Raw genomic sequence first — 20,303 nt, 5'->3', positions numbered from 1 at the left:
GTTCGGGCCGGGCCCAGAAAAAATTTTGGCCTGCGTCCTAGGCCTGGCCCGAAATATGGGCCTGAAATTTTATCCAAGCTCGGCTCAGGAAAAAATTTCTAAGCCTGAGCCTGGCCCAGCCCATTTTTTTAAAATTTATTTTAAAAATAAAAAAAATATTTTAAAAATATTTTAAAATAAAAAATATATTTATTATATTCGGGCCGGGCCGGGCCGAGCCCGAGCCAAAAAAATGGTGCCCGAGGCCCGGCCCATTTTCTAAACGGGCATTATTTTTTGCCCAAACCCATATTTTGGCCTATATTTTTACCCGAACTTTTCCATATTTCGGGCGGGCCGTCGGGCCGGGCCGCATGAACACCTCTAGGCTTTTGCAATGGTTGGATTATTTTAATTATGAAATCTGTAACTACAGTAACATCCTCGGTGGTTTTGAATGGGGTACAAGGAGAAGATTTTAAACCTAGACTTCTTTTTGGCCCGTTTTGAACTGGATGTCTCAGTGACCTCACCAATCGAATTAAGGAGCAAAAGCAACCTTCCTGACGTTTCAGGACTTGGAAGAGCCATAACAGCTGCAATAACCCTGCATCAATCATTTCGAGTGTATTTAAGCTTGATAGGCATTAGTAACACATCCACAACAAGCATTCAAGAACACTACAGGACTTGAAAAGAAACCAAACAAAAATGAAAATGACACCTTATCCATAAGACAAAAATGGAGCTGCTATTGAAGCAATTAAACAATGGAGGATATTAACTCCAAACACCAATTACAACGTTGTAAAGATTACTGCAGCCAATTTACATATACAAATAAGCGAAAAATAAGCAAAAAAGGATTGGTCACTAAAATCAACCTCACCTCTGCCCATTCACAAATTGTTTATGGGGAAGCTTTTGTGTATTGTAATCTACTATTGATGCATACCCTATGGCATGGTTATACTCAGGAATTGCAATAACCTAATAAAACATTAAAAAGAGTTCAGAATTTATGAGACAATTGCAGTAAGCTGACAACAAATTGAACAGCATTGCCTACATACCAAGTAATGTTCTTTCACAATCTCCACAACAACATTTACTGTTTGGTGCAGCTCCAAGGCCAAAGAACCAGCAAAGGGCAGAGGGCAGGGAAATTGAAAATCAATCCCAGACAAACAAAAATATACAGAAGAAGAGAAGAAGAGAAGAAAAAAATAAACTCACCCGCAGAGGGCAGAGAAACAAAGAACCAGCAAAGGGCAGAACAAAGAACCAGCAGAGGGCAGAGATGAGGGCAAAGAAGCAGCAGAGAGCAGAGAGCAGATAAGGGCGTCCGTGTGTGGCTAAAAAAGTAAATGAACCAGCCAAAAGCACCTCTTGGCTGAAAAGCTAAAAATTTTTACTTCTCCGTCCGCCCAAAAGCACTTCTCAGCTTTTGAGAATTTGTTACCAAACGAAGGTCGTTCTTCATTGTTTTTCAAAGAAAAGCACTTTTTCAAGGAAAAGTACGTTTGTTAAGCAATGAAGAACGCAGCCTAAGACGGGAATCCCCTAAGCCCCTATTCATTTATTAATCCCCTAAGCCCCTGTTTATTTATTATATGTGTGCAAGTTTTTCCAATTTGATCACAACGGCGAAAAGTGCTTGTTTTATTAAAGGAGCCAAGATAGGAAGTAGTTTGGCAATCACATATTTATTCTTTGCAGATGATAACATACTATTTGGAGAGGCGACAGAGGAAGGGGCAAAAGCGATAAAGTCGTGGTAAAAGATTATGAAAATGTATCAAGCCAAGTTGTTAATTTTGATAAATTGTTAATTTACTTCAGCAAAAATACAAGTTTTAACAACAGGGAGAGAGTCAAGAGAGTCTTTGGCGTTCGAATTGCAAATAATCCCGAGAAATATTTTGGATTACCAACAATGGTGGGGAGCCGCAAAAGATATGCTTTTGACGAAATCAAAGAAAGAATTATTAGGAAATTAAAAAATTGGAGCGTGAGGTTTTTATCTATTGGCGATAAAGAAGTGTTGATAAAATCGGTGTTGCAGGCAGTCCCAGTTTACGCAATGCAATATTTTATGTTGCCAATTCTTTTTGCAGGGAGTTAGAAAATGTGTTTAACAGATTCTAGTGGCGTAATACAGTTACAAATAAAAGCATTCATTGGTGCAGCTGGTCAGCCATGTGTAACACGAAATCGTAAGGGGAGATGGGGTTTTGGGGCTTATCAAAGTTTAATGTTGCCTTGTTAGCCAAACAAGGATGGAATCTAATTACGAACCCAACTAGTTTGCTTGCACATGTTATGAAAGCTAAATATTATCCTATAGGTGATTTTTTGAGTGCAAGACTGGGATCTTACCCATCGTTTACCTGGCGTAGTATCTGGAATGCCCGCTCCTTATTGGAACAAGGATTGGGATGGAAGGTGGGGAATGGTGCCTTTATTAACATATGGAATGATAATTGGCTGTCATGACCTGGGAAGGGACGAGTACATTGTCAGACTATCAACATAAACTTTACAAAAGTTAAATGACTTAATTGAGATGGAAGAATTTACCTGGAATATAGAATCCCTTAGAATTCTGTTCAATGAAGAGACAATAAAACGGATCCTTGTGATTCCACTGGTGTGTCAAAACCAACCAGATATCTTGGTATGGCGGGGTGATAAATCAAGAAATTACACAGTCAAAAGCGGCTACAGATGGCTTATTTTAGAGAATTTACACAATACAAAAGACAACGCCGCTTTACAAAATTCTAGAATGCATACATTCTTTACAAAGATGTGGAAGATTAAAGTAGTAACTAAAATCCGGATACACATGTGGAAACTTTCGAAGGGGCTTTTGCCTACGCTTTACAACTTCAAAAATAAAGGCTTGGTGAGAAAAGCTCGTTGCCCAGTTTGCAAGGAAGATGAGGAAACCGTGACACATCTGTTCCAAGATTGCGAATTCACAAAAAAAAGATCCTGCAAGATCTGAGAGTCGAAGATTCAACCTCAGATAGAAATCAAGAATGACAAAATTGGTTAGTGGATTTCTTCTACGAAAATGAAAGCAAAAAATGTAAAACTCTTATGATATCTTTCTGGGCACTATGGTTCAACAGAAACAGAATATATCACAAGAGACAAACCCCAAATGAACAATAGGTGATTTCCTTTATTGAAGCATACTTACCGGAGAACAAGTTAATCGAAGGTGTTGTAATGTCAAGAACAGTGCCTAAAAATGTTAAATGGGAACCACCTAATGGGGATATGATCAAAATTAATTTTGATGCCTCTTTTCAACAGGATCTTAACATTTCTAAGGTAGTTATAATTGCCAGAAATAAAAATGGACTGATTATAATTGCATGCATTTACCCGTTCTCAAACATCTCAACACCGAAATTGGCAGAATCCTGGGCATGCTTGCATGCGGTCACTTTTGGGGAGGAGTTAGGCTTAAGAGAAATCTGCGTGGAAGGTGACGCGTTGGCGGTAATTAAAGGGGTAACTGCTACAGGAGAAGACAAATCTTGTATCAACAATGTGATTAAAGCAATCCAGAATAAAGGTGCAAATTTCACAAAAATAACATTCAGATTTGTACCTAGATCGGCCAATACTGCAACACACGTGTTAGCAAAAAGAAGGAAGAAGTCATGTATGGCCGAGATACTGGATAGAGGAGGCTCACACTTCAGTAGAAGATATTGTGAATAAAGAAAGGATCGGATTTAAAAATGAATGATTTCGAAGGACACGGGCTGAGATCGAAAAATCTTTGTCTTGATTCTGAAGAACTCAATTTTGTTAGGCAGAGGGCTAAAATTTCTAATGTTTCATTATCCCTAATTAGGGTAAGAAGCCTTTACTCTGCTACTGATGTGAAAATAGAGATTAAGAGATTTAGGCTTAGTTTGGATGGATAGTTTGTTTAGCTCCGGTGAGGTTAAAAATAAGGTGGCGGTGAGATTAGGTACTGTAGCGGTGAGATTGGATCTCAGAGCGGTGAGATTAGAAACAATGATTGGAGTGTGTGTTTGGATTCAAACGAATCAGAAGCAGTGAGGTGAAAATAGAAAATGACTTTTAAGGACATTAGATTAAAATGATATATAATAGAATTTTTTAAATTATTTAACAATTACAAAATTAATAAATGATTAAAAATTATTACAATTATATTTATTTTAATAATAAATAATTAAAATGAATTAAAACTAGAGAAAATTCAAAATTTATTTTATTTAATATTTCAAAATTAATCATATATTTAATTATATGGGCTCAATTCATTATTGAAAGATTATTGAAATTATTGAGCCTTTAGAAAAATAAAACATTATTGAAAGATAAAATAACAAAGCAACTCTAGAATAAGGGTCTTAATGCATGTTATTTCAAATGTTTTTCATCAGTAACTCAATGCAAGACATTGCTAGCACCAAATAACTTTAAAATTAAAATCAACCGTTGGCTAGTAACTGAAATAGCCTATGGCCACCATGTAGAACGTGCAATGTCGAGCCTTGAGCTGGTCATCAATGCTAAAGGGAAGAGTTAAAAATCACATCTGTTGGGGTTTTGACAGCAGAGGAAGAAAACAGAAGCAAGTAACCCGGATGATGTAAAGATTAACTTCATTACTTGAATAAGCAATATGCCATATACATAAGTAGTCCGGATTACATGTGTTGGTTTTTTTAGCAGAAAACTAAGGAGAAAAAGAAAAACGAATACAAAGAAGTTTGAACAATAAGACAACTGAATTTGATTTCCAATGAAATATGGCAGTTATGTTGACTTGAAAAGCATTTATGTTGCAATGAAATATGGCAGTTAACTAATGTATAACTGCTCCCACTAATACATGACTAAAGCCTAGATAGAATTACAAACAAAATGTAGCTGGCATACCAGCTATAACATCAAACATAAATCAACAACTACTCCTACTAACTTTAAGTATAAATTACATAGCAACTAAATCAAGTTACAAATGAACAAAATAAACAAAATGTTGCTACTTATCTGGTTCAGCTTGGATACTGGTCTGCATGCTGGTTTGCTGTTGGTTTCTTGTTGCATTGCAGGCCAAAGTTCAACAACATCCTGTACTTTGCTTACTAACAAACTAATGCATATTCCTTTTAGTGCATTAAGGGGAATTATGATTATGGTATGTTAGACATTAGAAGAACCTATATATTCTTAAAAAGTAAAGATATGAAAAAGTAGAGTGTTGAAATGACTATTCAATGACATTGAAAATAATATATGGGTGTCCAAAATTCAGATTCAAGGGCATAAGCAAAGCAAATAACAGAGACAATGTCACCACAAAAACTGTAAACTAAATGAAATATCGTGCAAGGCTGATCCAGAGATAAGAAATAAAAATTTTATTTGAAGTTCAAGGTCTTTGAAATGAACATACCCAAGCAAGCAACAAGGTATCTTCCAAAGCAATACATTGCAAATGATTCATAGCAATCATGTAGTATCGAACAATCAACACTAACTGATGGATGCACCAATGATACAAACTGTTAAAATAATCCAGGTTAATAAGATTGAAAATAACATATAATTACACCAGATGCATTGTGCAAAATTAACATGTTGCATGCTATGCCAAAACTATACTCAAAACTTGTTGAATATAGGTCAATTTTTTTGTAACATAAATATGCTACTGCTGGTTTTTACTAATTTCAGCCTGTGAGTTCTCCAATTGCCTCTCGAATTTTAGCTCATTTGACCTTAATTGAAGTGCCTACAAAAAGGATATTAAACACATTTTAATCTAGAAGAAGACAAAAGTAATTTCACTCCAGTGTCAACAGCTTTATACAGAAATATATTCAATGGAATAAAGTAAGAAACTCCAAATGCTAATAATATCATATAAAACAAGCAAATAACAGGATCAAATCAAATATAAAAAAGGACTAGAGAGCCACTTAAGTTAAACGGCACCTAAAAATGTTGCACTCTACTATACGTCCAAGAAACACCCTTCACGTGGTATATATTACAACCATGCATATCTGAACATGGCGACTTACTAATCTTTCAAAGATTATTATCAAGAGTGATATATGTTTTGTAATGAATAGAATGAAATTAGAGAAGGAAGAAAACCTTTACCCATTAAAACTTTGTTACCTTCTTTTCCAAACCAATGACTTGAGAGCCAATATATTAGCACGTTCATCACCGTATTACATTCCGATCGTGCATTTGCATATTCCATTTTAAAGACTCGAGCTCTGCTGCAATACCAAACACCGACATAGCAAGAATAAAAAAAAAGGTATCGTTGAAATAGAATGTTGTTGACATTTTAAAAAGTATTTGTAACAAGCTCCCTAACAATTTGAATATCACCGGACAAAGAACACAAGAGAATAAAATGCGATCAAGATACATACAACATAACATTTTAAAATACAACATAAAACTGAATTCATCCTGCACCATCCTTTGCAACAAAAGAAAACCATTCAAAACAAAGACTTATTAATTGAATCCAGAAAAAATAGACAAGCTCCACCTTAAGGATCATTTTATAGATAAAAAGCTATTAAGCATCTAACCTAAAACCAATAGGCAATAGGTTGAGAGGCCCAACTGAATATAAAACCGAAACAAACCCAATATTTAATAACTTTGGGATAGCACTACTTAAGGCCCCTTCAAGTTTAGATCAAAGGGCATAGACATGGACAACCTCAAGAGGGTTCCTTGTACTGCATTTTTGGTTAATGGGTACCACCAGAGATGCAATAGACAGCAGAGGTATCTCAATTTTAGATAGAACTTTATCTAAGCACAAACAAGTCTAAATCAATGTGCATATGTGCACACATGACACATGCCATACAAACACCATTGCATTAACCATATGACATAAAGTGGTATGTAGTTATATGAGATTCAAATATTTCTAACAATTTGAAGTGACTACCAAGACCTAAATATAGTAAATACTAACCAGTTGGGCCTTGATTTCTTCTTGTAAGCTCTCCATGTTAGATTTTAGCGGTTGACAATGCTTCTCTGGGAGAAAAGTAAATGTAAGATAATTAAGAGATTTTTAAGAAGGATTGAGAATACAAATTAGGATAATGAAATGACGAAAAGTGCTTTGCAATGGAGAAGCACGATGAACTGATAAAAAACATATCATGACCATGATAGCCGGTAATCTTGCTAATCTAATATTTGAAACAAACACATTGGTTATAACTATCATCAAAGATGAATTTTCAGCACCAAAGATTCTCGCTAATGTACGTGAGGCCTCAAGAGCTCGTTAAGGTGAAAAATTTTCCGAGTCAAGTCTTCAATATGCTACGAATAAGGATGAATAGATTAGAAAAGCCAAGACAATTAACAGAGAAAACATTGATAAGTAAAACCGTTAACAAATAAAATGTTATTGACATTTTAAAAAGTATTTGTAACAAGCTCCTAACAATTTGAACATCACCGGACAAAGAACATAAGAGAATAAAATGCGATCAAGATACATACAAAGATAGCATTTTAAAATACAAGATAAAACTAAATTCATCCTGCACCATCCTTTGCAACAAAAGAAAACCATTCAAAACAAAGACTTTATTGATTAGACTATTGAAGAGTCATAAAAGAAGTCACAGGAGTCTAACAACAAAAATTCCCACTGCAAGCATCTTTAGAAGCAAAAATTTGCAACATTGATCATAAGAACAACTCCGATTCTACAGAATAGCAAATAAACTCACTATTCTACAGAATAGCAAGGAACCATAAGAACAACTCCGATTAAGAAATTTTGCTCCTGTCAATCCAAGAACACAGAATTTTAAAAAAAAATTGCAAAACCAAATAAGGAAAAAAATGAAATTTTCAATTAGAAAAAAAGAGAAACACAAAAACTTACCTCAGGATTCTTGTATGGAGAAAGGTGCTCGAAAATAAGAAACAATGAAAGGAAAATTGTTATGACTGAAAATTGTTAGAAATCAAATAACGATCATCGCCTTAAGCCAAGACCCAGCGAAGAATTCATGGTAGATTTGCCTGAGAAAGTGAGAAAAAGAGGAAACAAAACAGAATATGCTGAGAAGAGAAGATGAAGAACGGAAGAAGAAAATGAATGAAGAACGGAAGAAGGAGAAGGAGCGTTACCTGGATGAAGCAGGAACCGGAAGAAGTCCTTGACCAAACTGATTTGCAACCCAAGGGGAAGGGGAAAGGGAAGGGAAGGGAAAGGGAGAAGAAGGGTAACCAAACATCGAAAAGCCGAAGAATGCAAATCAAGAATATATGGGTAAAAGAGGAAAACAAAAAGCGATTGAAGTTGCTAAATTTTCTTGGAACAAAAGGCTCCATCGAATTAAGCCTCCAGTGAGGTGAAATGCATTTTCAACGCACTAAAGAATGCTTTCCAAACAGTCTTGCGTTTACTAACATTTCAGTTGTACTTTTTTTTAGCCTAAAAAAGCCAACGTACTGAGATGCAGTTGCATCCAAAGGAAGCCTTAGAGATTTAGGACTAGTTTGGCAATGCTTTTTAAAAGTGCTTTTAAAAAGTTTGGTTTAAAATTTGAGTGTTTAGCATTGCTATCAAAAAGTACTTTTGAGAAATAAAATGTTCACTTTAGACATGTTATTATCAAGTAACAAATATGCCTTTAAATAATATTTAAATTAGTTAATATTATTATATTTTAGTAAGAATATAAAAATTTATTATAACTTGTTGTTAATATTTTAATATATGAAATATAAATTTTAAATATTTTACATAATAAATATTAATTATTCATAAAATTTAATTAAAATATATAAACTATATTTTAAATATTTAAATATAACCATTAAATATTTGTAATCAGTAATTTAAAATTTTTTTATTTTTAATTAATGATTTTAACACATTTGTAATTAAGCACCAAGAAAAAAAAAGAAAAGTACTATGTTATTGAAGGGATGAAAAAGTAATTAAGCACCAAAAGTGCTTTTGGAAGAGGAAAAACTAAAATTTTTAGCTTCTCCTTTTCAGAAGTGCTTTTGAAAAGCACTTCTGAAAAGCTAAAATTTCAGCCAAAAGTAATTTGTTCTGCACAGTTTTTCTTCTAAAAATATTTTTGGAGTCAGAAGTATTTTTTTTAAGTAATGAAGAACTGACCCTTAGGAGGAGACGAATGGAGGCTAATGTGCTTTTCTTTAGGTCTTTTTTTTCTCTTTAGGGTTTTCTTATTTTTTGGGTTGCACCATTTGGTAACCCTCTGTTTAGCCAACAAATGACTCTTCTGTTTTTTTCTTTTATTACATGACCTATTCACCCTCTCCACTATAATAAAATATCAGTTTCCTTTTAAAAAAACAATATTAATATCAGTTTATGCACTAAAAATAGAGATAATAATGGGCCGGGTCGGGTTCGAGTCAGACGCATATAAGGTATTTAAACAATTTTTTAAGCTCAGGGCCGACTCAATTCAAAAAATGGGCTTACTTTTTTGCCAAAGCCCAATTCAATTTAAAAAAGGTAAACTTAAGTCTGTCCTAACCCGCCCATATTTGATTTTCTTTATTTGTTTTTATTTGAAAAATATTGTTTAAAAAAATATAATACACAGAATGGGGCAATTTACCAATAAAAGCCCTATTTTTTCAAAAATTACTGAAATGGGCCCATTATTTTATTATTTACCGGAATGGTCCTTTTCCGGGAAATTGCGTCCACGTCAGCGCGATGTTAGTGCACGCGCCAGAACATCGCATCCACGTCAGCGCGAGTTGCTGACGTGGACGCGATGTCACCCGCGCGTGAACAGTGCCCAATGGTCAAAAATTTGACCATTGCCCCCCCAACGGTAAAAAAAAACTATAAATACCCCACCCCTTTTTACTTTTTTACAAACAAATCCTTTCTCATATTTCCTCTCAATTCCTCTCAAATTCCTTCCAAAATTCTCTCAAATCTATATTTAATTTCAATTTCCTCTCAATTTCCTTCAAAAATTCTCTCAAATCCATATTTAATTTAAATTTCTTATCAATTTCTTGTTTTAAAATAATTTTAAGTTTTTTTTATATTTTTATAAATCGTAAAAATTTGTCCAATTTCATCAATGGCCGTATCATTGACTCGTCTTGATAGGCATCACGTATCGGTGGAACAAATGACAATGGTAAGTATTAAATTTAATTTTTAAATATTATTTAAGAATTTTTTATTTATGCATTTTTAGATAATTATTAATTTATTATTTGTTATAAAAGGCTGTAGATCGGGTATTGGAATGCAATATTCGAAATATGCATTCTCCTCCATCACCGTTGGTAGAGAACTACCTACGGGAAGTGGGTTTCTGGCACGTGGCGACGGTGGGCCGGGGATGCAAGTTGGACCCGAAATTGATCACTGCGTTGATCGAGAGGTGGAGACCCGAGACGCACACATTTCATCTTCTATGTGGAGAGTGCACTATCGCTTTAGAAGATGTTAGTCTACAGTTGGGATTGCCGGTGGACGGGCACCCAGTCACCGGGTCTGCCCAATCTAGCAATTGGGAGGCAGTGTGCTACGACCTTTTGGGCGCTATTCCGGAGAAAATGGAGGGAGGTAAGGTCGAGATGGGCTGGTTACGTGACACATTCCCTGATCCGGATGAAGATTCAACAGAAATTGAAAGAATCCGATATGCTCGGGCATACATTCTTCAATTAATTGGAGGTTATCTGACGCCCGACAAGTCACGGAGCCGCGTACATCTAAAACTCGTTGATTTTAGAGCAGCCAGTGAATTTAGTTGGGGGTCTGCCGTCTTGGCAATTTTATATCGGGAGATGTGCGGGGCGACGCGACTGAGGAGAGCAAACATCAGAGGTTGCCTGTCACTACTGCAGTCATGGGCACGGTTTCGGTTTCCATTTCTACGTCCTCGAGTGAACCACCCATATACATTCTCACTCGTAACGAGGTAAATTTTATTATATTACATTTTTACAATTATTAGGTAGATTTTTAAAAATAAAAGTATGCTAAAAATTTGTTTAATTAGGTGGAACCATTCGACAAGTTATGCTTGATTACCGTCCTGTCTTGAAGATATACGGCTTCTATTGGACCAACGGTCGGAAGCAGAAGTAAGTATTATTGCAAATAGATATTTCCATACATTCGCTATTCGATTGATATTTAGTATTTAGTATTTAGTATTATCTATGTATATAACTAATATTTCTATCATATTCATATAGTTTCAATGGACACCATACGAGGATCCGACAATTCGGGAAGTAATCCCGGAAGAGTTTTTACAAAATCCACAAGCTTGGCACGTGAAAGTTGTGTTGGTCAACTACGCAACTGTGGAGTCGCACCAGACAGACAGAGTACTACGACAGTTTGGATGTAGACAACCGATTCCGGTGGATCCTGAAGTGTTTGACGATCAACACAAAATCGACCTTCGGTAATTGAATACGGATTGGCCGAGATACTGGTCTGAGTACACGAAAATGTGGGAATATTAGTATGAATATCTACCTACTCGGGAACCAATCATCGTTTCGGAGTTATCATGCGTTCCAGAATACATGCCATGGTTTAGGATCCATGGCAAGCCGTATTTACTGACGCCAGAGGAGAGGCAGCGGCAAATACGTGTCGAAAGGGTAAGGCGCGTGCCTCTAAATCCAAGACGACAAGACGAAGGTAGCCCCTTAACAAGGCCTAGACATTCACCCGGCTCATCATCAGCGGCCATGCAATCACCAGGCCCAACGAGAGAACCGACGCCCCCACCCGACGCAGCAGTTCAACCGATGATACCCACGCAACCGCCTTTTCAGATGATGCCAGGTACGTTTCCTAGCCCTTATATGTACCCTAACCCTTATATGTATCCTTTTCCGAGTCCTATGGCAGGTTGGAGCCAAATGCCCGCTTCAGCTCCATTTTCTGTTATGCCGATAGGACCGCCGATGTATAGGCCAGCCGCGCAGGAGGGATTGCAAGGGGGGCCGTTGGGGAGCTCTTTTTTTTACCAATCCCCACCAACGTATGGGTTTCAGACACCGCCGTCGTTCCTTATGCAAACACCTCCACATACACTATTCTTTGAAGGTGGATCATCGTCCCAAGTCCGACAATCAGCTGGCAAACCGGAAGAACCAGAATCCCCACCGGAGGAAGAACAACCGTCGCCGGAAGCTAGAGAAAGGAGGAATCCAGCGCGTAACCATCGACGGCCGCCATGTGGCACTGAATCCCCCGGGCATAGATATTGATGGCCTAGCCTAATTTTTTTGTACAAATATTTTGAATATTTTGATATTATTATATGTGAAAAAATATAAATTTGTTGAGTTATTTTGATATTATTTGATGTAATAAAATAGAAGTTTATGACATTTAATAAAAACCCTAGCCTAACCTAATTCATTTAAAAACTCTAAACCCTTAATTAAAAACCCTAACCCTAGCCTAATTTAATTAAAAGCCCTAAACCATTAAATAAAAACCCTAACCCTAGCCTAATTTAATTAAAAGCCCTAAACCTTTAAATAAAAACCCTAACCCTAACCTAATTCAGTTAAAAACCTTAAACCTTTAATTAAAAACTCTAACCTAATTTAATTCATTTAAAAACCCTAAACCCTTAATTAAAAACCATAACCCTAACCTAATTTAATTAAAAACCCTAAACCCTAACCCTAGCCTAATTTAATTAAAAGCCCTAAACCCTTAAATAAAAACCCTAAACCTAACCTAATTTAATTAAAAACCCTAAACCCTTAAATAAAAACCCTAACCCTAACCTAATTCAATTAAAAACCTTAAACCCTTAAATAAAAACCCTAACCCTAGCCTAATTTAATTAAAAGCTCTGAACCCTTAAATAAAAACCCTAACCTAATTTAATTCATTTAAAAACCCTAACCTTAACGTAATGTTAGATTTGGAAAAATGTTTTGACTGGTACTAACAAATAATAATTTTACATAATTTGATAATTTTACTAACCATTAATACAATTTTTTGACTTAATAATTTTACATTCACATAATGTTAGATTTGGAAAAATGTTTTGACTGGTACTAACAAATAATAATTGTATATAATTTGATAATTTTACTAACCATTAATACAATTTTTTGACTTAATACAATTTATCAATTAATAATTTCACAAACTTAATTTTTTTACAATTACATTCAACTATTGCGATTAGGGCATGATCGGCTTGTATGGCCTGGATTCCTACACCATCTGCACAACTTCGTTTGACTGGTTGTTTCTCGGATATCCATATTGTTACGTATTCTAGTCGAGAAAGGTCGACCCTTTGGTTTGCAACGTAATTCTCTATCCGGTAACAGCTTAAAAGGAGCAAGAGATACGAGCGGCCACTTACGTTCAACTGGGACTGGTGGGAAAACGTGTCTCCTTACGTTGTACATGTTTTCTAATTTGTACACTTCGTCCACATAACTCATCGGATCCAGACGGAGTTTCTGACAAGCTGCAATAACATGAGCGCATGGATACTGAAGTGTATCAAACATCCCACAGTCACAAGTCCTATTTCGCAAGTGTACACGATATTGCCCGCCAACAACACCTTGGTGCGGTCTGTCAAACTCTGTCACGCGAAACCATAAATTGTCTCGATCGTGACACACTGTGTGCATGGTGTTTGTCTCGATACGTGATAGGCAGAACTTTCATTGCCGTCATTCTAAAAATTTTACGCCTAATCCTTTTACGAAGTTTTGTTAAATCTATGTTCTGGTTAAAAACCAGTCGCACCGTATTCTCCGACAAAAAAACAACAACATTCTCGGTGTGGCAAACCTCACCATCGTAGTAAATAACAGCACTAATACGTTCACTCATATTTGAAACTCTAACCTTCTTAGCCTTTCTAAATTGTTTCTGCTATGATTTATGCATTCTGAGAACATTTTCTGCCTAATTTATAGCCTCAGCCCAAACATGCTACTATAGCAAAATCGCGTCCACGATGGAGCGATTTCACAAATTCTTCCCAAATAGCATCCTGGTATAAGCGATTTTATATTATTTGCTCAGAAATGTCAAAAAAAATATTTCTTACATGACCTACTGTAGCAAAAGCGCGCTGACGATGCCGCAATTTCACAAATTCTTCTCAAATAGCATCCTACTAGAAGCGATTTTATACTATTTGCTCAGAAACATCAAAAAAATAATTATTTCTTTCGTGACCTACTGTAGCAAAAGCACGTCCACGAGTGAGCAATTTCACAAATTCTTCTCAAATACCATCCTGCTAGAAGTGATTTTATATTATTTTATCAGAAACGTCAACTCGAAATTATTTCTTCCAGGACCCTAAAACCCTGAAAAGCCTGAACCCTAAACCCTAACAGCCAAAAAAACCTAACGTGGGAAAAACAGCGAAATCGCGCTGACGTGAGCGCGATTTCGCAGTATTTGGACCATTCTGGTAAATAATAAAATAATGGGTCCATTTCGATAATTTTTGAAAACATAGGGCTTTTATTGGTAAATTCCCCCACAGAATGAACTAAAAATGCTAAAAGAAAAGTTTTCTAACATATTAGCAAATATTTATATTAAAAAACATTATCATAAATATAATAAATATTTTATTATATTAAAATACAAATAAATATAATAAATATTTTATTGTATTAAATATAATTTTTAACTTTTTATATTTTGGGTTAGATTATTTAATTGGGTAGGTTTTTTTAGGTTTTGGATAATGGGTTTAATTATTATTGGGTTAGTGATTTAATATAAATATAAATGTATAATGGGTTTAATTATTATTGAGTTAGTGATTTAATATAAATATAAATATATAATTATTATTTAACATATATAATTAATATAAATATTTTTATAACATAATATATTCCGGTCAGGCCAAAAAATCTTATCCAAGGACCAATCTGTATAAAAATATGCCTTAAATTTTATCTAAACCCATTTTTCGAGTCTCGTATTTTTATCCAAACATTTTTATTTTTCAGACGGACTTTCAGACTTAGAGAAATAACCTGACTCATGAACAAATTTAATTAAAATTATTACAAATTAGTTAGTAGTGTGTGTAATAACTCAAATCTAAATGCAATGGCATTTGGCCAGAGTAAAATTTGTCGGTGTCGAAATATATATTTCAACATGGTTTGCATTTGGGAATCATTTTTGGGTTGAAACATAAAAGGAAAAATGCACTACTGCAAAAAGAAAAATGTTAAGTTTACAGCATCTAAATTAGATTAAAATTTATTGAATGTATATATTTAGATATTGGAACGATTTTTTTAATTTTATCTAAGTAAAAATTGAGTTTCATATTTATAACATAAATCGTAAATTTTGCTTGAATTCTTTATTTTTATAATTAAAATTTTATAATGATAAGCATGTTGATTGGTATTCTTAGTTCCTTTGACAGCTTTCCAAAGCAAATCTTTTAATTTCTTTGGTTTGAAATCAACTTTTTTTAAAAAAAATTAGTATGTAAATGTCTAACACAGTGTCTTGTTTCTTAATTAGGAAACAACATGAATATTGGTTCTATAAGTCCCTACAAACAGAACAAAAACAATTTAATTCTTTGGCATATCATCCTAAACAAAAACAACATAAAACAAAGCAAACAAATGGAGTTTTACCTTTTGTTTGTAAAACATTAAAGATATCTTATATGAGTTCACAATTTCCAAGTCCAATGCAAGCAACTCCAAGAATCAGAGCTATAATGTTTAGTTTTCACTTTCAACAGCAGCATATGCAATAGGATAGATGTCATTATTTGCATCTATCCCAACAGTTGTTAGTAGGTAGCCACCCAAGTAGACATTCAAGAAACATTCATCTAAACTTATTATCCTCTTACAATCAGTCCTATACTCATCTTTGCATGCCTGCAGATAGACATACATCCTTTGAAAGAACAAGTTATTCAATAATAGATTGTTGTTGTTCTAACATTTTAGATCCAAACCTTCGATAGATATTCATAAATCTTCTCATATTGAGCCTTATGAGCTCCTTCAAGTAATTCCACTACTCTAAGTTTAACCTTCTTACATTTGATTAGTGAGACAAGACAAAGAAAATCTCTTTTGACATCTTGTTGTAATGATGTCAAAGAATAATTAGAATTAACAATGAACTTGCCTTTAAGTCTAAATTCTGATTTTTAGACACAAAAAACTTAAGTGCGGTTGAAATCTATGCTTTTCTTTTGATGTTTTCTTTTTAAGTTTTAGGGATTGTATTTTATTTAGTTGCTTTCTTCTTTTTTACAGCATGTTTGGTTGGGGGAATAGGAATGCATTCACCCCAATTCGGTGGGCCTACCACCAAACGTTAGTTTGGTTGGCTGTAATGGTACTACAGCCTGAATCCATTCACCCCCTATTACAGGAAAAAGTTGAATAGCTATTCATTTCCTTCACCTCTGAATAGCCATTCAATCACGTGTTCCAATTTTTTTTCCTATTTTCAATTTTTTCCCTCAGCTTCATCTTCTCCTTCTGGTAACTTTCTTTCCTTTCCATCTTTACGTTTCCCTTTTTTTCCTTCTTATTTCCCTTCTTCGCTCCGCGGCGGCTGCTGCTACTATTTTTGTTCACCTTCAGCATTCGTATTGGTTTCTCAAGTAAGCATTTTCACTTTCACCAGATTTCTTCCTCGACATTACCCTCACCAGAGTTCTTCTTAATTGACGACAAATCAAGCATCCATTCGCCATTTCATCTTCATCTTCCTTCTAGTTGAACCTCCTTATTTACAGTAAAAGGAAGAAATACGGGAAAAAGCTTGGGCTAAGCATAGTGTGTACGTCATCGCTCTGTTCCAGTTATCTCTAAATCCACCTCCAACAACCCCTTTCGCTCTCTCCTCATTTTCCATTACTAGGGTTTTGATTTCTTTGGGAGATTTTGATTTCATCTTTTTCTTTTTCCTTCTCAATAGAAAGGTGGGGATCCTTTCTTTCTTCTTTTCTTTTTTTTCACCTATATGTAAGTTTTCTCCCTTCAAATATTCTCTCACTTTCCCTTATACCCTAATATATATATGTTTATTAATTTATTATTTTCTGAATTCTTATCAATTTGGTTACTTTACGGTGTATTCTTATTTACAATTTTGGTTGTTTTATCCATTTCTTTGAAACCCTTTTCTGTTTGTTTCTTGAGAATATTTGTTAAAGTTTTTCTTTTTTTGAAGGATTATGGATCCAAGGGGCGCATGGATACGAATGATAGCTTAAGAGTGGCTAGTCTATGGCATTCGATGCACGCTATCTCACAGCAACTATCGCCTACCGCTGGTTGTTCTGGAATTGAGTACTTGAGGCTGATACATTTTATCTCCATTGTTTTCAATCTCTTACCAGTAATTTTTTGTTTAAAAATATCAATTGTACTATTTTGAATACTGGGGAAATTTGAAGTGTGAAAGTAGAATTGGAGAAAACTGATTTGTAGATCTGATTTTCCCACTCGGTTGACTAAAAGTTGTAGACTAGGATTGGTCAGCCATCGTTTGAATGTTCGTTGATTCGATTAAGGAAATTAATCTTGCCCTTTTTCCTGCTTAAAATACAAATATTGGGAGTTCATATCATGTAAGATGATGAATAGAAAATGAAACTTTCTGGAAATTTATTTTTATATAAATATAGGAAGCTTGAATAATTTGTTATGGACGCAGTTGGCAATGCTTACTTTTACACTTTCTCAAAGCCTGAAACTACGAGACGAGAACTGTTGGCAGTGAAATACTTTGTATTTAATGCTTGTCGAACTATTTTTTATGCTTCAACTTGAAGATAGGATGATAGTATCAAAATATCTGTTAGTCTAATTGTGCCATTAATGATAAGTATAACACTTGAGACCATATTATCAAAAAATTGACAAATTTGAAGGGTGGTTTACTTATTTCTCCTTGTTAGTCCTGACAATTTGTGCTGAATAAATATCTTGTTCTTGCATTTGATATGGAATGGCATTTTCCAGACATGGGTTGTGTGGGAGGTAGTCTCATGTGCATGTTTTCTGAAACCATGATTTTGTAGAGAACTAGGCATTATGTTCTCTACACTGTTGATTTTGCAAATATACATGTTATGATTTTCAGGGACAAAGTTCTTTGTAGTTTGTGAGCCTAGGACACAGCACATGGAGGCTCTCTTGAAAGTTGTTTATGAGCTCTACACAGATTATGTTTTGAAGAACCCCTTCTATGAGATGGAGATGCCCATACGATTCGAACTCTTTGACATCAACCTGACACAGGCAGTACAGAAGGATCGTGTTGCACTTTTGGGGCGATAAGCTGTCATGGAACCTTTATCTTACCAAAATGTCACCATCTCTTATCTTCATCCGTACACTTTTGATGGAAGATTGCTATCAAGTTTGTATAAACCTGTGTATTGGGATATCATCAAGCTCCTATGTTTAGCTCATAAGTGCTGAATTATTTACAACATATGATGATTTCTGGAGTTGCTTCTCCCAATTAACATTTATAAAATTAATGAAAAAATCCTTTTAGAGGCATGCTCCCCAATTATTTGTTTGCTATTGTTTTTCAATCTTTATCTAGGAAGAAGTTACAGTAGGGGAGATCTTATGAATAAAACATTCATAGTGAATCATTTGCATTCATTCAACAAGAAAGATACTGTATGTGAAATCTCTCCTGCATAGATTTTACCAAGAAATAAGTCTCTATCCTTGCCAAGTCGAAGCTTCAGCTTTTTTAGTCTCTTCTTTCATTAATGTGCATGGTTGGAAAAGAAAGCTGAAGAGTAGGGAACTTTGAAAGGTTAGTCTAATCTCTTCAACTTATTGAATAGTCTCTCCCTGTTTTTCATTCGAATCTCATCCTAAAAGATGATTTCTCAAGTCTTGCGCTGGTCTTACGGTTCAACCTGATCTTTCAATCGAAGTATTGTTGTTTGACAATCAATCACCATTCACTTTACTAACCCATATCTCACTTATCGTTTTGCATTTGGACTTCTCTTTTCTGACTCTTTAATCCTTTCTTTAACGCACTGTTTCATGCTAAATTTGTATTCAAAAATTAAACAAAAGTTGCATTTAATTTGCTTGGATGTTTATGACAATAGTTGGTTTTCGATGTTTTGGAAATTAGATGGACAAACAATTGACGGGCAAATTCCGATAAGAGTTTAGAAAGAAGAATATGGTTTTAGTAAATAGCTTTGAAAAGACAATAAGACATGCATCTCAAAATACCATATGGATTGTAACAAAACGAGGATTCTTACACGGTTTCAAATAAGCTTAGTTACGTTGGCATGCAAAGACCATATGCTAAGCTCAATATCATTTTCATAAAAACATAAACATATATTTAAGAATTTTTTATTAAATTATATATATTTATTAAATTATATATTATTTTTATAGTATTATATATTATAATTTTTTAATTAATATAATAATTATATTAAGAATTTTATTAAACTATATATTATTTTATTAAATTATATTTAATAATAATTATGTTAAAATATGGTTAAATTATTTATTATTTTTATTAAATTATTTTAATAATAATTTTATTAAAATTTAATAACAATAACAATAATCATCTACCTAAAAAATTACGCTAAGGGTATTCTAGTCATTTTAGTTTTTTCCTTATGCTATTACAACATCATTCCATTCAACTAAACACAAGAATACTATTACAGTTCTATTCCATTCCATTCAACCAAACAATTGAATTACTGATTACAGCTCTATTCAATTACAACCCTATTCAATTACAGCCTTATTCCATTACAGTGAACCAAACGTACCCTTATTCTCATTTTTAAAACGTTGTTGCCATACTTCAATAAAGATGTCCAACCTTTGTTTTAAAGAAAACAATTTAAATTACATAACGACAAAATGTATGGTGATATAATTACAAATTTCTGACGAGTAATTGACATAATTGCTTAAACTTTTACGTTTTCAAATAAATGCTATGGAAGCAACAACAAACAACGATCTAAGATTACGGGCTTTTGAGCACTAATACTATAGCATGACATGTGTTAACTCCATGTAAAGCCAAGTGCCGGTCAAAGAATTTTGCTAAGTAATTCAATTTTTTTAGTCAAAAACCTCCTGCATGGATCTTTGGTTACTTATCAACTCAATATAGTAACCTTATGTTAGATGTGCCAAGGACTTGCTTCAAGAAACCAGCCACAAGTTTTTTGGGCGAAAATTATAGGGAA

General features: G+C 34.3%; 1 long non-coding RNA gene across 4 annotated transcripts; it reads right to left on the bottom strand.

Moving 5' to 3' along the window:
• Nucleotides 1–576: 576 nt before the first annotated feature.
• LOC105803755 (uncharacterized) lies at nt 577–3,858 on the bottom strand. 4 transcript variants are annotated; one of them, XR_008190762.1, is made up of 5 exons: nt 3,605–3,858; nt 2,560–3,508; nt 1,216–2,476; nt 1,053–1,090; nt 577–969 (listed from the first exon to the last, which is right to left on the bottom strand). It is a non-coding gene; the product is annotated as an uncharacterized LOC105803755 (long non-coding RNA). The 4 variants fall into 4 exon arrangements; XR_008190763.1 differs by having other exon boundaries at nt 1,053–2,476; nt 2,560–2,985; nt 3,376–3,508; XR_001136597.2 differs by having other exon boundaries at nt 1,053–2,476; nt 2,560–3,511.
• Between the last annotated feature and the right edge of the window lie 16,445 nt (nt 3,859–20,303).

Source organism: Gossypium raimondii, chromosome 11 (assembly GCF_025698545.1).
Source record: "Gossypium raimondii isolate GPD5lz chromosome 11, ASM2569854v1, whole genome shotgun sequence".
Lineage (NCBI taxonomy): Eukaryota > Viridiplantae > Streptophyta > Magnoliopsida > Malvales > Malvaceae > Gossypium > Gossypium raimondii.
Note: the sequence above shows the minus strand (reverse complement) of the source record. Positions and strands in the feature narration are given on the sequence as shown.